The 17,542-nt window shown below is 40.6% G+C and overlaps 1 long non-coding RNA gene across 14 annotated transcripts in view; it reads left to right on the top strand.

Moving 5' to 3' along the window:
* The window catches only part of LOC111267898 (uncharacterized), a 54,491-nt gene that overhangs the window by 24,151 nt on the left and 12,798 nt on the right, over nucleotides 1–17,542 (top strand). For 6 of the 14 annotated variants that reach the window (XR_015314015.1, XR_015314007.1, XR_015313997.1 and 3 more), the window contains one exon: nucleotides 78–129. The exons of 4 other annotated variants lie outside the window; for them this stretch is intronic. This is a non-coding gene — a long non-coding RNA (uncharacterized LOC111267898). Of the gene's footprint in view, nucleotides 1–77; nucleotides 207–3,729; nucleotides 3,871–17,542 lie in introns of those variants that run through there. 4 more of the 14 variants (XR_015314002.1, XR_002684905.2, XR_002684906.2 and 1 more) reach the window with 2 other exon arrangements.

Genomic DNA, 17,542 nt, shown 5'->3' on the forward strand with positions numbered 1-17,542 from the left:
CTTGCAGTAACCAGATGGACGTGTTATTACAATCTCCATTGACAGCTCCGTGTCTTCTTCCATGTCTCCATTGACAGGTTAGATCAGCTCCATGTCTTCGCTGCGATATTCGGCACAACTACTGTAAAGGTACATAACAAGCGTCTATCCAGATATGATTAGAAATCTGGGTTACGGATATGTACTTATGTCTGTGCACGTTTCAGGTACGTTCTGACACCTATAGTTGAATCCATGAGAAAAAGCTCGCCGTGTTAAAATATTTAACCCACTGGTCAGGGGTTTACCTACTAATATTTACTACTTACCGTTAGGTTATTTGCTACGAGCTTTATTGCGTGAGAAAGTAAAGCATTTGTGTTCAACCCGATGTCTTTGAATGTTGGGTGTTTGTGTTCAGCATACCTTATTCTACAACACAGTATGCCGCGCAAGTGGCTTCACTAAGACCAGTCGTACTGTAAGTATGTTTAATGAATGTCTACATGCTTCTTATTTGCCTCGGCAATGGCTTGCAACGAGGCGAAGCTGTGCAATAGACGTCTCCTCGACGCTCTCCGGATGCTACGGCGAAACATTCGCCTGCATACTTCCATATATTATCAGTAGAATAGATACGAGAAATGGCAAGTGAAACTTAAAGGCTCTAATTCTCCCGTTCGTCCGCTCTTTCGTGAGTTCGTTTGCATTACCGTTGCCGCTACTGTATAATACACTTATTGATTAAGCTCTATTCATATGCACGCGCATGGTTGAGTAATCACGGCTTCGATTCAGGCGATCCTCCGCATCCTCTCGTCGACCACTACGAGAGATAACCATTATTGCCCCCAGCCCCAATACCAGAGGCAGCTGGGAGCTGCCAACTGTGCCTCTTTCAACTTGCCTCTCCCGCTACAAGCTTTAAAGCTAGGGCGGCCGATGTCGTCCTGGTTCTGTGGTATAGGGAAACACCGACATTATGAGAATGAAAAAAGAGGATAGCGAGAGAACCGGTGGATGTATGGTTGTACGCATTCACCTGCAGCATCCTATCCGGTCACTCGGTGGTACCTGACGCCAATGGCAACTGTGAACGAAATGCTGCTTTCCTTGTCCTAGGTTGACAACTTTCTGTTTGTGTCTGTTGGTGCTTCTGCGTGTGTGTGAGAAACAGGTACGAGCAGTAAAAGTATGCGTGAGCATACTTAGCCCAGTTCCAAGTCGTCCCGCGAGACTAGAAGCCGGCGGCCGGGGCCCGCTTTCAAACCCGCGCGCATTCTTTGATGAAATCTGGGCTAAAGAGTGTTAGCCCGAAAAACGGCAGTGGGGCAATGAGTTCTTGATGGACACACAAACTGACAGATTAACAGAGATTACGACAGTGACGCCGCCGGACGACGGTCTTCTTTATCGATCTAATGAAAGAAGCTCTAGGTTTCCGAATACAAGAAAGGCACAGAGCTTCGCCGTTGTCGTTCTCGTCGACATCTAACATCATCTATTTGACCAATTCCATTGCACAGGCTGGATCTGGCGTTTCTGGCAGTGACATCAAGCTGGCGTATCATCGCGCTGGGAAATGCAAAGCTACTATCTTGTGCGTCGTAGCCTTGCGGCGAAAACGGCGGACCATGTAGTAGCAATGGAGAGCCTCGCTAATCTTACTAGAGCTCCACTATGCGTGCTTGCCGATATCTATTAACGATCACTATTATTCATTTCGAGGTGTGTGTTCAAGTTTATGTGCAGAATGCATTCTTCAGGTCGCGATTTTTCCTTGCCATTGATCTTCGAGCACAGGTGAATATACCATATCTTCGCAGGAATAAGAAGATATGTAACGTGCACATTATCTACGTAAGGGCTAATGCTTACATGTCTCCTCTGATTGGATGTTTTATATTGGAAAAAGTCGATCAACTGTCAAGCCTTCTATTTATGTTTCTTTTGTTGTATTTGTAACGTTGAAATACAACATATATATATATATATATTTGTTTTTGACAAATGGAAGAAAATAAGCGAAGCAAATCGAGTTTTTTTAGCGCTTGCAATTATTTATACCTGTTTCCAGTTCCTCGCTAGTACTGTTATATGCGTAAATACCGATAGAGGCATTTTTCCATGGACCTTTTGTCTTTTGACAAGTCAGAGACTCTAAACTTCTGAGATAAAAATTAAGAATATATAGAAATGCAAAAAGGCGAAACACCAAATTAATCAACAAGTTACACTAACATTTTTTCGTATATAAACATATTCACCACAAAGTGCCAGCCATATATCGGTAATGTAAACATAATTACGGTTGCTGTACGCATAAATCACCATAAAAGCTATAATATACTTATCAAAAGAAGACAAATATATTACAGTAAGATCGTCAGATAAACGATTTGCACAAGACTCTTACTTCCCTTAAGACAGAGATCGAGACTAGTGATTTTTGTTAGTTGGCTATGTAAGTGATTTTTTCCTTTAATATTCCCGCTTCCATTTGCTGGATCTTGGTGAGTGCTGCCGTCCGTCACTCTCGCTCTGTCAAGCTTCTCATCTGCTATTTTCCCTGTCAGGCCCTCTTTCTTTCTATTTTCGAGATGTGTTCGCGCGCGCTGTAAAGATTGCTTCTTCCAAGGCCATCCCAAGGCCGCTTTTAAACCGAAGTTGTGGAATGTTCAACCGATCATTTCAGTTTTCATGTCTAATCTTGAGTCTGACTGCAAGCCCGCATTTGGCCTGTTCTCACTGCCCGGCCGCTAAACCACGTTCACTATTTTTACTCAGGTCCAGCTCATAGGCCTGTTACGGCTGCCGCCGCTGTTGCTTTCACTGTCCCTACTGTTCACGAAACAAGTATTAAGTACTTGTTGCCGCTAACGGCGCTTCCCTAATCACATGTGCAGCACAAAACCTGCAACGCCCGATGGCATTTTGACACTCTCACCTGAATTCCATCAGAGGCATCTGCCGAACGACTTTCGACTCAACTGAAAGGTTTTCCTTCACCCTCGCGTATTTTTGGATCAGCCCTTGTCACGGTTGCCTCTAGCCTTTCTCTCGCGCCTTCTTCGATGGTTTTCAAATTGCCGAACGCTGCCCATTGGGCCCATGGGTCTTCTGTTCCCTCTGCCTGGGCGGAAAGGAAGCTCGAGAGCAGGGGCTCAGGGGCAGGAATCGATGTGGCCGTGTAATTCAGCGCATTGAAGCCGAAGTCAAACCCACACACGCGCGCTTTGTGACTCTCATAATAATATCGGTGGTGGCAGTGATAATGGCGATAGTGCTAGTGAAGAGTCATTAAACATCCATTAGGCAAGCGTCGGCAAGTGAATACACATTGTGTCGAAGTGACGGGTGCGGGTACAGCCGTCTGTGCTCGATTCCCTCTCGCGCTTCTTTCTTGTGTTGCCTGTGGGATTTTTCTTCATCTGTATCGAACACTAAAAGTAGAGCTATCAGTGGATGACGACGAACCACGATACCATTGTCGTATAGTCAACATGCATGCTGCATGTTGACTATACGACAATGCAGGCACACAGCATGACTTTTTGGGTGCTCGCGCTGTGAAAGCCTTGTGTTTTGTTGAATAGTCGCTCGTAGTCAACAGACCAATCGATCTCCCGAGTTGTTTCGCTGCCGCCAATTTGACTCATATTAAAACAAATTTCAGAAAGGGGCAAACGGAGAATCTACACATTTCCAGCGTACCAAACAACTGATTACTTTCAAAGGAAGCGGTGAACAGTATGCGCAGACATAGATATATACATACGCTTAACGAATACAAAGTGGAAACGTGACTCAGATATTATAACACTAGTTGATATTGACAGCTGATTGCTAACACGGAAGTGGCTGCAAATCACCCTCGAAACTGAACTGGACGTATGTAATATTTCCGTAGAATTTATATAGGATCCTAATATATAGAAACCCTTAGATAGACTAAGCGATTTGTCTGATTTGATCCGTACTCGGATCTAATGAATCTGTATGTTTCAGAGTTCGACAAAACAGAATGATCCCCGTTTCTGGCCGACTAATTCTTGCTAGCTTTACCATCAAATAGAATTATTCCCGCCGTTGTGATGGTTATTAGGTGGGAGGCGTAGATAATAGCCAAATGGAAGATTCTACTTCATGTACATTATTTTTCAATATCACATATTTGTTTTTGTGTAGACAGTTAACAGGCTTGCATGTTTTCTATAGTATAGAAGTAAGTATTATCTAATATTCGGCCCCTTTCTCCTGGCATATACGTGATTATTTCAAATGTACAGATAAATATTTAGTTAAATTTAAAGAATAGTTGTAGGCACAGGGATGAGCATGTCGAACTTTTATCAGGCCCCAGGTGAAATACCTTTGTGTGACATGGCTATACGATATAGATTCATACAACAAACCAAGTGAATTATACTCTAAATTTTCAGTGCGCTGCTCCCGCCATTTCAACCTCTCGTGTATGTTTTACAATTATCGATGTACATTTTGTAGGTGAAGCCTTGTAGGTGGAAACCTATGCCTAGGTGCTAATTGAAAACAAGGTGCAGATTACAAGCCAGACCTGAATCCTGGAAAAGTTTAGAGAGACTAATGGTTCGGTTAGGCCAGAGCCATCGACCTTAATCAAGAAGGTTAGATTTATCAAGTGCGACCGACATCAAGCAATCAATCTCATGTTAATACCAAAAGAGTCCATCTTCTCAGAAATAATAGGACAAACATATTCGGGTTGGCCTTTCGCAGATTTAAACTCTTGTAAGGATGCTTGTTGCAATAGGCATGCTTTGTGAACATATACGCAGGGACGGAAACACTTGAGCCTACAAAAACGTATGGTGTAAACTGCAGCAAAATGCAATTTTACACAGTGGAACCAGATACGATTCACCCTGACAAATTAGTCCAAAACAAGATTAAAGCACTCCGATAGCATGTGTCTGCTTGTTCTAAATATCATGCGATACAGCGATTGCGATCTGTAAGTGGCAATTGTGCCTTCTTACGGACAGGCCAGTGCAGGCGTTCAGTGTACGAAAGCTTATGAAATGTATTCAAAACTTTCCAACAAATATGGCGGCATGACAGATATTTCGTTTTCAAAGAAAGATGTCATCAGGGTGTAACTACAACAAGTTCACGTGCAGGGTGGTTATGCTCGCGCACGGTCACGTGGCAGAATTCTATTCTTATAACACAAAAAAAACGAGAGAGTTGCATTTGCCGCGTGAAAAATTCAAGTATACCTATTATAATATCTGGCAGGTCGTACTAGTTATCTAAATAGCGTTTTGTATTCATATCGTGTACTGATACGGAATCACCTAGGATAATTAGGATACGATAATAATTATTTCTACATTTTGTATATTTCACATTAGTTAGAAGCTTGATTAAACATTTTTTTTCTCTACAGGCACAAGACCACCTCCTAAATGACCCAATTTAGAAAAGGTAAATTACGTTAATACACCTATCTTATAATTGACCTATCTTTAGGTTAGTGTCGATTACATATAGAGTCAATTAAACTCAACTGTCGATGAAGTCAGTATATATATTTCTTAATATGAAGGTGCGGCGTCGTTGCGAAGGGTTCTGAAAATATTTTTCACACAGTAGTAAACTGAAGCCATTTACCATTCATCCGTATCTACCGTAGCTACCGTTCATCTCTCAGAACCTTTACTAGCGTATTTCGAGTAGCACGTTTAGCATGCTGTCAATGCCCGTCAGTTTCAAGTTTTTTGTCAGGTATCGCCGAAAGATTGCAAAAAGCCAATGGTCGAGTTCCTTAAGATTATCATGGAAGTGCGTCACCTGGTGGGCTATCACAGAGACACGCAGCGTCATTTTCTACTGTAGCTATGTACAATTGTTTTTATTAAGATTTTTTTAACATCAGAACAATAGAAATTCAAATATGTTGCTGCACCGTCTATAGGAGGCCAAACCTTTGTGCTCTTAGAGCGCTTTTTTGTCGTTTTAAACTTGATCTTATTAGAAGCGTCAATCGATGCTCACTGTCATTCTGTTTACCTCTTCGTAACTATAACGTATAAATATGATTATGCAGAAAAAGGCTGTACTGTTTTTCTTCGCGAAGCCGAGGGCGCACTTGCGACTACGTTTTAACGAGTATTAGCAAGGCATATTTTCTGGCCGGATTCAAAGGTCTCAGGACTGACGCTGTTCGGTCTTACGTATCTACATTTGTCTTCAATCTGGTCGAAAGGTATTTTTCATTGCTGACAGGGTCTCAATGTGACACACGAAGACGATGTATAAATATAATGGTACTTCAGCATATGTTGCTATATATTCGCTTATAATACCTGCCTTATATTCTATAAGCCGATATAAAGTTAGACACCAGGTGGACTTTCATAGCGTTCGGCATACAGCCAACACTTTGTTATGTCATAGTACACATTGACCTGATAAAATACCCATGGAGCCCGATAAGTATGGGCGGAGTGCTACGCTAGCTGTCATCACTATTATTCCCATTGACCAGTGTACCGACTCTTATCGACCTTGATTCCGCTTTTTACGCTGGGCATTCGTATCAGCCGACCCACCTAGGAGCTCTTAAAGGCCAAACATCGCTACAAGCATGATTTTTTAATTTAGTTTGTAAGCAAGACAACTCATGCTAGGTTTTCGGCTAATGAATGATTTTCATAGATAATGGGATTCGCACCTTATGTTACGATCAATCTTAGATGGCACCTGTAACAATTCTGTTTGCGCGGCCTGATATTTGGAGGCCGCGGGACAGATGCAAACATTGTGTTCAGATCTTCTGTAAAGTAGGAAAAAAATTCCTCTGTGGGATCGTTCCCTTCAGGGTAAGTTAATGGCATTACTTTGACTCGTTACATTCATCGTGTTTCTTTGTTTTCGATATTTGTCGCCAAAAATTCCAAGCCGTTACCGACCATGTATCTGGGATAACATTGCCATCTCGATGTTAGTACCGTCAATATTAGCCCAATGGTCAGCCTTCCATTCGTGCCAAGCGTTCGGAAACTCAGGCGGCTCGTTAGGGTAACATTTATCAAATGCGATTGCCTACTCTTCCGTATTTTTCTTCGCACACACATGGTTTGGCAACGGCGGGTAGTTAAGGACGGAGCGCCTGGCTATAGCTCGGCTGGAGCTATGTTATTCTAGCAACTGCTATCTTGGACTCTTTGTTGTGGGACTTTGACGCCTGTCGACCAAGACGACACAACAATGCAAGCAAAAGCCCTGCCGCTCTGATGGCCTGTCGCCTGTAACCTGAAGTGACAGCAAGGTAGATATCGGCCGTCGTTGTATGTATTTATCAAATATAGCGCGCAAGCCTTTCCGTCAATTCGCGAGTGGTACGAAATGGACATTAAGTGCAGGTCGTTTGGTAACAATATGGGAACATATGTATGTAGAGGGAGAGGAATGGGAAAAGAAAAGTTGCCATGGGAGACAGAGCGTACTGCGTCAAATACAATTTCTTTGTATGATCAGCTAATGCGAAAACTCTTCGGACTTAAGGTGGCTATTTGGCGAGCTTGCTTCACGTCATATTTCCGCCAAGTTTAGAGTACTGAAAGGTTTTCAATGCTGCGATTTGGACACTTTTTCTATCTGTCCTTGAATCTGTGTCAGCAGGACCCATTTTGTGATCGACCACGCTCAAAAGCAAGTTTCGTATTGCATTAGCAGATGAAATGAACTTAGCATAAGTTGGAAAATTGGTCAATCAAAAATACGACAGCATAGGCCGCCTTACTCGCGTTGGATATCCTGAAACGCTCTTAGAATAAAAACGCAGTGAAAAGAATTTTTCTACTTCAAGTTCATGCACAGGTCGAAGTCGTTAGATGATTTATCTAATATTCTATACAGCAAACGATATCAATCGTTCATCTTTGGATGCGCAGGTCACCTACGAAAAAGTGCAAATCACTTCTCCTAAGTGGCAGTTTTTTCAAGTAACTTATTGTCGCCTAATATCAATAATAAATCATATCACCGCCTGCCGGAAAGCCAATTTTTTCTGGAAAAGAGCCAGAAGCTTATCACAGCGGAAAACTGTTCCCTCTTTTTCTCCCATGTTAAGTAAAGATCAGCTACTATCTAGCCTTTTTGTCCACTATCAAAAATAACAACTTTGCTGCGGCTTTTGAAAACCAGGAGGTCTTGAACTGCTCGAAGAATCCTGAACAGACCATCTTTGATATACTTGGATTCATAAAAAAAGGCCTGTTTTAAAGGGTAGAATATAAATTCGACAGTCTAGATGAGCTTAAACGATTAATTGTCTCAAGATTTTCTATACCCTTGCATTTTTTAAAATTTTTGGTCGTTCTAAACTTTTGCATTTCTGGGAATTTCGGTCATCGTATCAGGCGAAAAATTAAATCTCGTGGCAGTTGTTGTACGTAATCTAGTTAGGCGATGCGCTAGTGATATTATACCTACCAAAGCCGTTTGCTGTATAATTACGATTAAAAAATTCTTGGCGGATCAAAAGAAGGTAGTTTTTAAAGAATGACGATTTTTTTTTAAATTTTAGGTTCTGGATTGTCGTTCTTATGGTTGTAGTAAGTCGTCGCTATATTGAACAAACATGATCCTTAAGAATGACATTTTTAGCACCTACAAGAAGTTCCTCTTTTCGCAAATATCCCATAGGAAAAATTCCCAGTTTGGATATCTGATTCCGATGCATACTATTCACCAATTCAAAAGTATAAACTCCTAATAAGAAGAAAAATTCATGCTTACGGAACTGCCTTAAGGTTTAAGTGCGTTGGACATTTTTTTCAACAAGAACAAACTTCTCATGTTTGGTGCTATATGATGTGTAATAATAATAATATGTACAATAGATATATAGATACTATTATTCGTATATATTAGATAGATTATTAGTATATATAGATAGATTGTTGGTATATATAAATATATAGATGCTACTAAAGGTAGCTCAAAGCAATCCAGGGGAAGTAGGTTAAATTAAGATTGTGTTTCGCCAAACTCATTATTGTATGATGACATCACAAATATACGAACTATTAGGTATTAACGAACTGCCTTATTTTTAATGGTCTAAGGCCCATATAGAGAACTAATGATTTCTGTGATTTGCATATATTGAAATTAAAAAAAAATCTAGAAATATAGATAGATTTCTTTCGTATCTTTCCTATAACCATAGCAATAGGCAATAGCTTCATACTTGATACAATGATTCAGTACGAAAATGCTTTATTAATGATAACATCAGAATTACTCGTTCTATCAATTATTTAGTTTGAGATCTTATTGTATAGGTTCTATACATTAGATAGAGCTATAAGCTCGGCAAGGGACAATCAGAATCTGTTGTACCTGACATGAAGCATGTCAGGCACGACATGGCTACCTGTTTTTCCACCGATTTTCGTTATAACCTGTCAATCGAACCTCAACTTATATTTAATAGCTTTCTTGATTCACGCAAACTGTGCAACAGGTATACTCTGAAATCGTACATATGTCGTTAGTGTATATTAGATTTTTCTACTAATCATCTCGCTGCCACAGTTACTTGTTTTTACTCAAGGAGAAAATCAATCCATTTTTTTACAATATATGTAAGACAACAATATTGATGTATTGTGTCTTAGAATAAGAACGAAACTATGGGCATTTGTTTCCATCGGATCTTGGCATAAATATGAGGATTTTTCTTACTTAGGACCCCCAAATTTGTTTGCTTACCCGAAATCGACAAGTGACCGTATATAACTACGTAAATACATCAAAGGGACATAAGCAGGTTTATGAACATTTGAACGAATAGAACAACTAAACAACTAGAAAAATACTAGAACTCCTCAAGCGCAGTTGTCCTTCTTCAGTGAGCGCTTTCATTTTCAAATTCGACATTTTTAGGCCTACCATTGGTTGGATCATTCAGGAACACCTCACGTACGAATCTTATATTGTCAACGTCGGACAGAACCTCTCTGGAAATAATGAAGCCAATACATCTGATCAATGAGTTCTCTCGAGCACGCAGTAGCAACAGCAGGCCGCTTCGATTATTTTGATGACGAAAACACATTCAGCGAAGATGCAGAAATAAAGGCCACTGCCCTGACCACAAGCTAGACGATCGCCAAATTCCAGTCTGTGTTCGCATTCAGGCTACTGAGGAAGACGACGGAAGCCACCATGCCGTCAGTCACACTTTTTTCTGAAGAGCCTATCTCCTAACACAGAAGTTAATTTGGATGCTCTAAGAAACGTGTTAAAATTCTAAATGTCAATTGGTAGGCCACACATTTTCTAGTTTGAGGGCACATTCATTTACGATTGTAAATTAGTGCAGGCGGCCTTTTTTTGGAAAAAAGTCGTATGACCGTTTAAAAGTCTAGGTCTTTATTCGTTAGATTATTAGGTGAACAGAATAGCTGGGTGAAAGTCTAGTAGCATCTTGGGGCGATAACGTCGACCCGCACACCGTCATTATTAAAACGGGATTCAGTATATGGATGGAGCTTTGCCATGAGCCTGGAAGCGGTTCAGACTTCGTATTCAAGCTTTGGTCGACGCAAGTAATGGTCAAATTAAATAGGATTTATGGCATGAAAATTTATCATCTGATGTCCTACATACAAATGTAGGTCTTTATAAACTGTTACAACGCATCATTCTTGGAACTACCAGAACCCAATACACATTTTCGAATAGATTTATAATATCATTTTAACAGGTCAGTAAAGTGAGTTTCGTCAGATCAAAACTAACCATTGCATTTAATTGAGCTGCTTGAACATCAGCGGTATTAGGCACAACAACAATCAAGCGCTGTCTTTCACTAGATAACTGCTCATGAAGGAAGTAAACTTTGCCCTATTCAGCGGGATGCGACCAGTGTCCGTTCGCGCCACTGCTGCTATTGAAAAGCTTCGAAAACTTTTTGTCCCTCGCCAACGTACTGGGTTAGGCGAAGTCGTGCCTGTAATCTAGGGTGGAGCACAACTAGTAACGGAGTTCCAAAAGCTCAACGGCGCGCTCCGGCAGTTTAGGCAAAGTATTTCACACCCGCACTTGAAGAAGAAAGATACGACAAATATGAATATGGAAATTACGACTACACATAGTAACGCGTAGCTTAAGGACTACGGTACTGGTGGTGACAGACAACCAGAGGAGACAGAAGCGCCCAGGCCTATTAGGACCACCGGGCCTAATGCCTTACTTTCGTCGTTTCACTACGTAGCACTGCCTCAGCATCTAATTTTGCCTAGCGCTATATAGGCCTTTAGCCTTCGCCTTGTCGGAAAAAGAAAATAAAGAAAACCAGGGACCCACAGTGAAGGTCATTGATTCAGTTCGAATTTTAGCAGAATGTCCGAGACAGGTACCACGATTTGTTCATAATTCGAAAATGAATTGTGTTGCAGGTTGTCGGACTGCTGAGAGGCGTGCCCTAGACGAAGGCTTCTCTAGCCTTTAGACGATAATTTACCATTCGTCATGTTTTTCAGCATACGTGCAGAGTTTTTTGATGACGTGTGCAGCCCGCTAATACACATGGTGTTGTGAGTAAACCACGTAGAGTTTGCATAATAATTAACAATTGTTCGCTGGTTTCTGGTTTATTACCCAGGAATGCACAACAGCCTTTTTGCATCACCCTAACCTGCCAGCCACCTAGATGTAGATATTTTTAAGAACTCCGTAAGTTGAATACGGGGTGGGTGTCGATGTATGCTCAGCTATGCCCAGGATCCAAAAGCCATAGTCGACTACTAGACACAACTGAACAATAGTTTTCGCTGTAGACCATTCTCTCTAGATTAATTTAATGGTATTTATTGTTTCTCATTTTTGCTTTCTGAATAGACAGTTTTTTCACATGTAAAGTCTAGCATAGCACGATCATAGCTATGTTACAGAGAACGTATGAAGATATCTGCGGATAAGTGTGCCTATGAAATGGCTACGAAATTATCCGTTAAGCGGCAGCGTGCCTTTTGTTGCTCGGACCACTTCCGGCCTCGCTGCTCGGTGTGTCCAGTGCCCAACGAGAAGGAGCGTAAGCATAGACTGCCGTCTCGTGCCTACAGAGTAGACTGCGAGTACAAACAGGGATGAAAAGCAAAAAAATTCTTTCGTCTGATTTTTATAAATCCAACTTGCGATGAACGCGATTTCGCTCCCAAACGGAAGCGCATTAGTCAGAGTGTGGGCTATTATTACTGCAAGTATATTGATCGAACTGGCATTGCCACACACACACACACACACACACACACACACACACACACACACACACACACACACACACACACACACACACACACACACACACACACACACACACACACACACACACACACACACACACACACACACACACACACACACACACACACACACACGGATATACGTGGCTTGACAAAAAATACATAATTCTCTTATCATATCCGACGTGACGAGTATATATAGCAATATTATTAATATTGCTATAATTTTTGCATGACAACGGGACATGAATTAATAGATGAACTGCTATTTAAGCTTATAATAACGTACGAACGCTTTAGTCAGTAAGGCCTTGAGGTCTGTCTTAGTTGCAAGTTCCAATCCTTAGCCCGTTTCGTTAAACGGTATCATCACTCACCAGTGATCGATGAAGTCGATGAGAAGGTAAAACTAAGGTGGTAAATAGCAATGCCATCGGTGAACCTGCATTTGCTGCCGTAGGTCGAGCCGTGAATGCGTCTGCTTCTATCGGTCGATGCGAGTCTTTCGGATCGACCCACCACCTAACCTTCTGTCACACAAGTATACTAAATAATAGAAATTGTCGGTTCGTGTATTTCACTTGAAAATACAGTGTAGACGTGCGCTGAACGAGTACAGGCTAGATAGCGAACATTGGTTCTTCGAGTGTACTAAAAACCGGTTAGGAAAAAAAAACCCACGTTTTACTTTTATAGTAGCAGAGATTTCATACTGAATATCTAATTCGGCCTGCTATAGAGCCTAAATTTAAATGAAAACTTATCCATCAACCAGTGGCGAGTAGTGAAGTAGCAGTAACCAAGTGGTGGGTGAAGGGCTTTTTTTTGTCAATTTACTTAGTTGTAAAAATGTAAAGTTCAAATAATGTCAAATTAGCTCTATAGCTGATTATACGGTGTATACAGGTGTGTTGTTAACAACCGCTTACCTAGAGTTTCTTTTTCGAAGTCGCACCGGAATATTTGGCCTAATATTCATTTCCTGTATCCTATATCAAATGGCCGGCTCGGTTGAATCACTCTATTTGATACAAGTTTCGAATCTCTAGGATAACGTACTAATATTGGTGCCTTATGAAAATTTCCAACATGGATGGAACCATCAGTTTCTTAGGGCGACTACGGCCCGCCTTGATTTGCTGCGACCTCACAGCTATCGTAGACTCTCCGTAGGGATGGCAGAGAGGTATATTTGCTATTTTTGACACTCAAGATTTCAATACACCTGGTCCGTAAAGTAGAAAAAGTTAACCTGCGAAGTTATACGAAAAGATAGCACCAAGAAAGTTCCATCCGTCGATTATTGTTCTTGTGGCGCCTTGTTTATAAGCAGTGTGTTATATTATATTCTACAACTTGAGTACGATCGTGCTTTTGTATAAACTTGTATCTTATGTCAATTTTCCATGTTTTGCACTAGTGACTGAAATGTGCTGTTCAATCACTCATCGTTGCCTGGCAGAAACAAAATATACTTAATGCCGACAAATGGCAGAGGCGTCCAAGAGAACTGTTGGGTACAAATCTAGCATTCCCTGTTTTCATTTCACAGATTTGCCTTACTGCGTATGGGCCTCTGCTATAGCACGAACACTCACAGCATAACACCAGTTACAGCTGAATTTTTCCTGTCATTCCATCATCTGGAAATGTCGTAGGGTCAGCCTGCTTTATCACTTAGGACCCTTTGCTCGCTATCGTTCTATCTGCCTTACTGGACTTAAGCCAATAATAATAATAATACTACTACTACTACTACTCTACTACTACTACTACCACTACTAATAATGTTTTCTGAGCGCCCCATCAGTTCGTTTATAGATGGTCCGATATGGCAATACACTTCCTATGTGTATTGGCATTTATTAACATTATTATATATTAAGTAAAGTTAAATAACTGTATTTTCGGCTTTTCGATGATGCGCCCAGTCTCGAGTAGCCGTTTGAAGTCAAAGTTCATATGTAGTTCACATCGACCACCGTTATTACTCTACCACTTCGAAATAAATACTTCGTTTCCATTCGGTCTGCTCGAGATGCACAGTTTAGAAAGGCAACAATTTTTCATACTATCGGCTAAGGATTCAGTTTAATGATACCTTGCCAACAGGCCTACAGCGCTAGCGTCGTCTAGGAATTTTAATTAATATGATGTTCCGACCTGCACCGATTTAGATTAGTTTTGAATCAAAGTGCAGACGCTCACGACATATTTTTGTGTCCTAAAGCATGGATAGATTTGTAAATTGAACATTTAAGCGAATACATCTGAAATATAATGGTATGTACTATTAAATTTTACCTGTTGATGAACAGAGGTGCGGAATCACAAGAAGGAAGCACGACATACAAGCTATTAAACAATAGTATGTTTCCGACAAACTGTAGTCAGTTCAAAAACATTTTTATCATAGACATTTCGATGAGTGGATAAGGCTAAAATAAGTTAGGATGTACTTAAATCTCAAAAGATAAACTCAGTAAAGTCTCTTAGTATCTAGAATCCGTTAAACTAGAATCCGTTAGAAGTTACGCCTCGGGTGCTCAGGATAAACTTCGGACTTACCACATTAGCTACATGTCATATCATGTAGGTAGCACGCTACTGGCTATCACGTACGAGCGATAATCTACGTATGGTCATTTACTTAATTCATTTAGCCTGCAGCCCTTATTTACATTGGACCGAGCGGGCCCTAGGATATCAGCGGCCATGGCGTAGGGGTATTAGATTGCTACTGAGGTACAAGATCCGCACGGGATCAGAATAAAAGCTTTGTAATATTATTAAACTAATATTACCTGTATTGACTATCTGAACGTAATGGTTAATGACAGTACAGAGACTAAAACTCGAATTATTAATTTAGTTTTGTAGCACTAAGGGCTCTCACGAGGCACTTAGCTTACTTTCCACCACACTGAGGTCTGGGATCGCGTTGTAGAGTAGGCTTAGACTCTACGCCTTCGATTTAATGAAGAATACAGCCCGACTCAAATTTCCCGCCAATACAGTTATGTTGGAAAACAGAAGGGCTTTTTTAGAGTAGTAGCAGTTGTTAGAAATGACGCGCTGAAATCGCATTAGTTCATTTGTGTTGCTTAAAGTCCAGAATTTATAAAAATGGGTTGAATTTTAGACAAAAAGTGGTAACCCGAAGCCGGATGAACGGATGTAGCGCGGTCAAAGAATCCAGAGACGCAGGATTTCCTGTAACACGTAATCAGTACCTTTGACAACCTAGGTTGTGCGATCTGAGTACATTTACTGAGTATTTTTAATACTGAGCGAGTATCTAACTTTAGTAGCTAATTCCGGTCGAATTCAAAAGAGCTATATTTTACTATTTTAAGTTTTATTAGTGGTTCAAGTTCAAAGTTAAATTAAAGAACATGCTATTTCTACTTACTGGCTTTTCAAGGTCGGATTCTTGGGACGCAGCTGCATATAGTTGCCAGCTGAATGCTTTCAAAGCATTCAGAATGTGCCCACTTCAGTCTTATCCCTTGTACATTCTGTTTAGTTAAACGAAATCTGGACTTGCATAATGCGTTGTGATATACGCTACATGGTATATGTTAATCTTACAGATTATCACTTGGATCAAATGATACAATCCAACCACATATATATAATGGCTGAAGATAAATCTTTTTCAGCGTTTACTAAGCTTGGAAATACTGCTTTTTTTATTGTTGATAATAGACCTGCTACCCTTCTCTTTACAGTAGTGCCCAATTCGAAATGATATAAGCAATATGCAACCTCAGCGGAAGGCCCAAGCTAAAAGTTATGATGAGCTATTGATAAGTTAGGTTGGTCATATCTGTTTTCGATGAGAAGCTGGGCTTTTATTTGCTCAGACTCTCAAAAAATAGCTCGAACTCTTTAAATTAGTAAATCGACCTACATATATGAAAGCTTCACTATGATTCCCACAATTTGAGAACGTAATCAAAGATCCTTCGAACAGAATGTTTCATCGGGAAGCTTAGTTGTAGTCGGCGACCTATAAATCGAAATATCGTTCCTCGATAGCAGCAATCAGTGATTCGGTTTCTATAGATCCGACTTGTATCTATATATATATATATAATAACTCAACTTTTTTTCCTTCTTTCACCGGTATGCTCGGCGACACCCTTCGATATCAGAAGGCTGGGTCGCTATAGCTTTGAACCTGGTCCGACTAGCTATACGGAACACTGAACAATGCCTGCCTTCCTCTTCAGCCTTCAAACCGTCAAATTGAATGATATACTTCTAAGCTGTTATTGCTTTATTACTTACTGACACCAATCACGAGCCTGCGCTGTCTGACCAGAGTTCCGTACTACATCTGTACTACACGACACACTACATATTATTAAGTGAAGCACTACGAAACAATGGGAATAGAACCGTTTTACTATCGGCTCCACTAACAAAAACCACTCGAAGTCATTGCCACTTCCTACTATGTAACTCCTCACGACTCCGTAAATAATCAGAGGGCAGTTGTCGACCGGTTGAAGGCAACGGAATCCCTGCTTCTTGCGAGACATCTGGAAGATACCGAGATTTTTTGGCTTCGTGACCATTTCACAAAAACTGACTAAAAAGAGACTATTCGAGAACACGCCTCATTCAAAGGTCATGCAATAAGGCCCAAGCGCATACGATAGAGAGAAAATACTTGGATATTCAATTATATTTATAAGTCTCATGCTATAAGTTAAACATTGCGCTGAATACTAATCAGGTGTGATTTTGTAGAGATACATTTTGCTAGTCCTACATTATTGTAAAGAGACGGTTATCTAAAAGTCGCAAATTCTTATGCTAAATTGTTTGATTCAGGTCGCAAGCAAGAAGTGACTGTGACAGTCTGAATAAGGTTTACATATGCATATGAAGATGACTGCTAACATTATAAATCTCTTTGGCCGTCCAGGCTGAAAGGTCTATATCGATGCTGGTTTCTTTTGTGGCTTCTGAAAAATCCGAGAAAGAATTAAAAAAAAGCCGTTCTTAATAATCTAGGGTTACTGATGCAAAAATTAGCGGCTGTTTGCAGCGTCTGGCATTTTTAGTTCCAGATCTTTTACGCACACCAGTATCTCTTTGCTCAATATTAAATAGTGATTAATGAATTTTTCCAAGGTATATGCGAAAATGACTCGTGACGCCTTGAATTGAAGCCATTATAGTAACGGATGACAGTTTCTGCTGGATAATAACGTTTGTAGCAGATGCCTATGTTAGCGCCTACAGAAGGTTTC

Source organism: Varroa jacobsoni, unplaced genomic scaffold (assembly GCF_002532875.2).
Source record: "Varroa jacobsoni isolate VJ856 unplaced genomic scaffold, vjacob_1.0 scaffold_129, whole genome shotgun sequence".
Taxonomy (NCBI): Eukaryota; Metazoa; Arthropoda; class Arachnida; order Mesostigmata; family Varroidae; genus Varroa; species Varroa jacobsoni.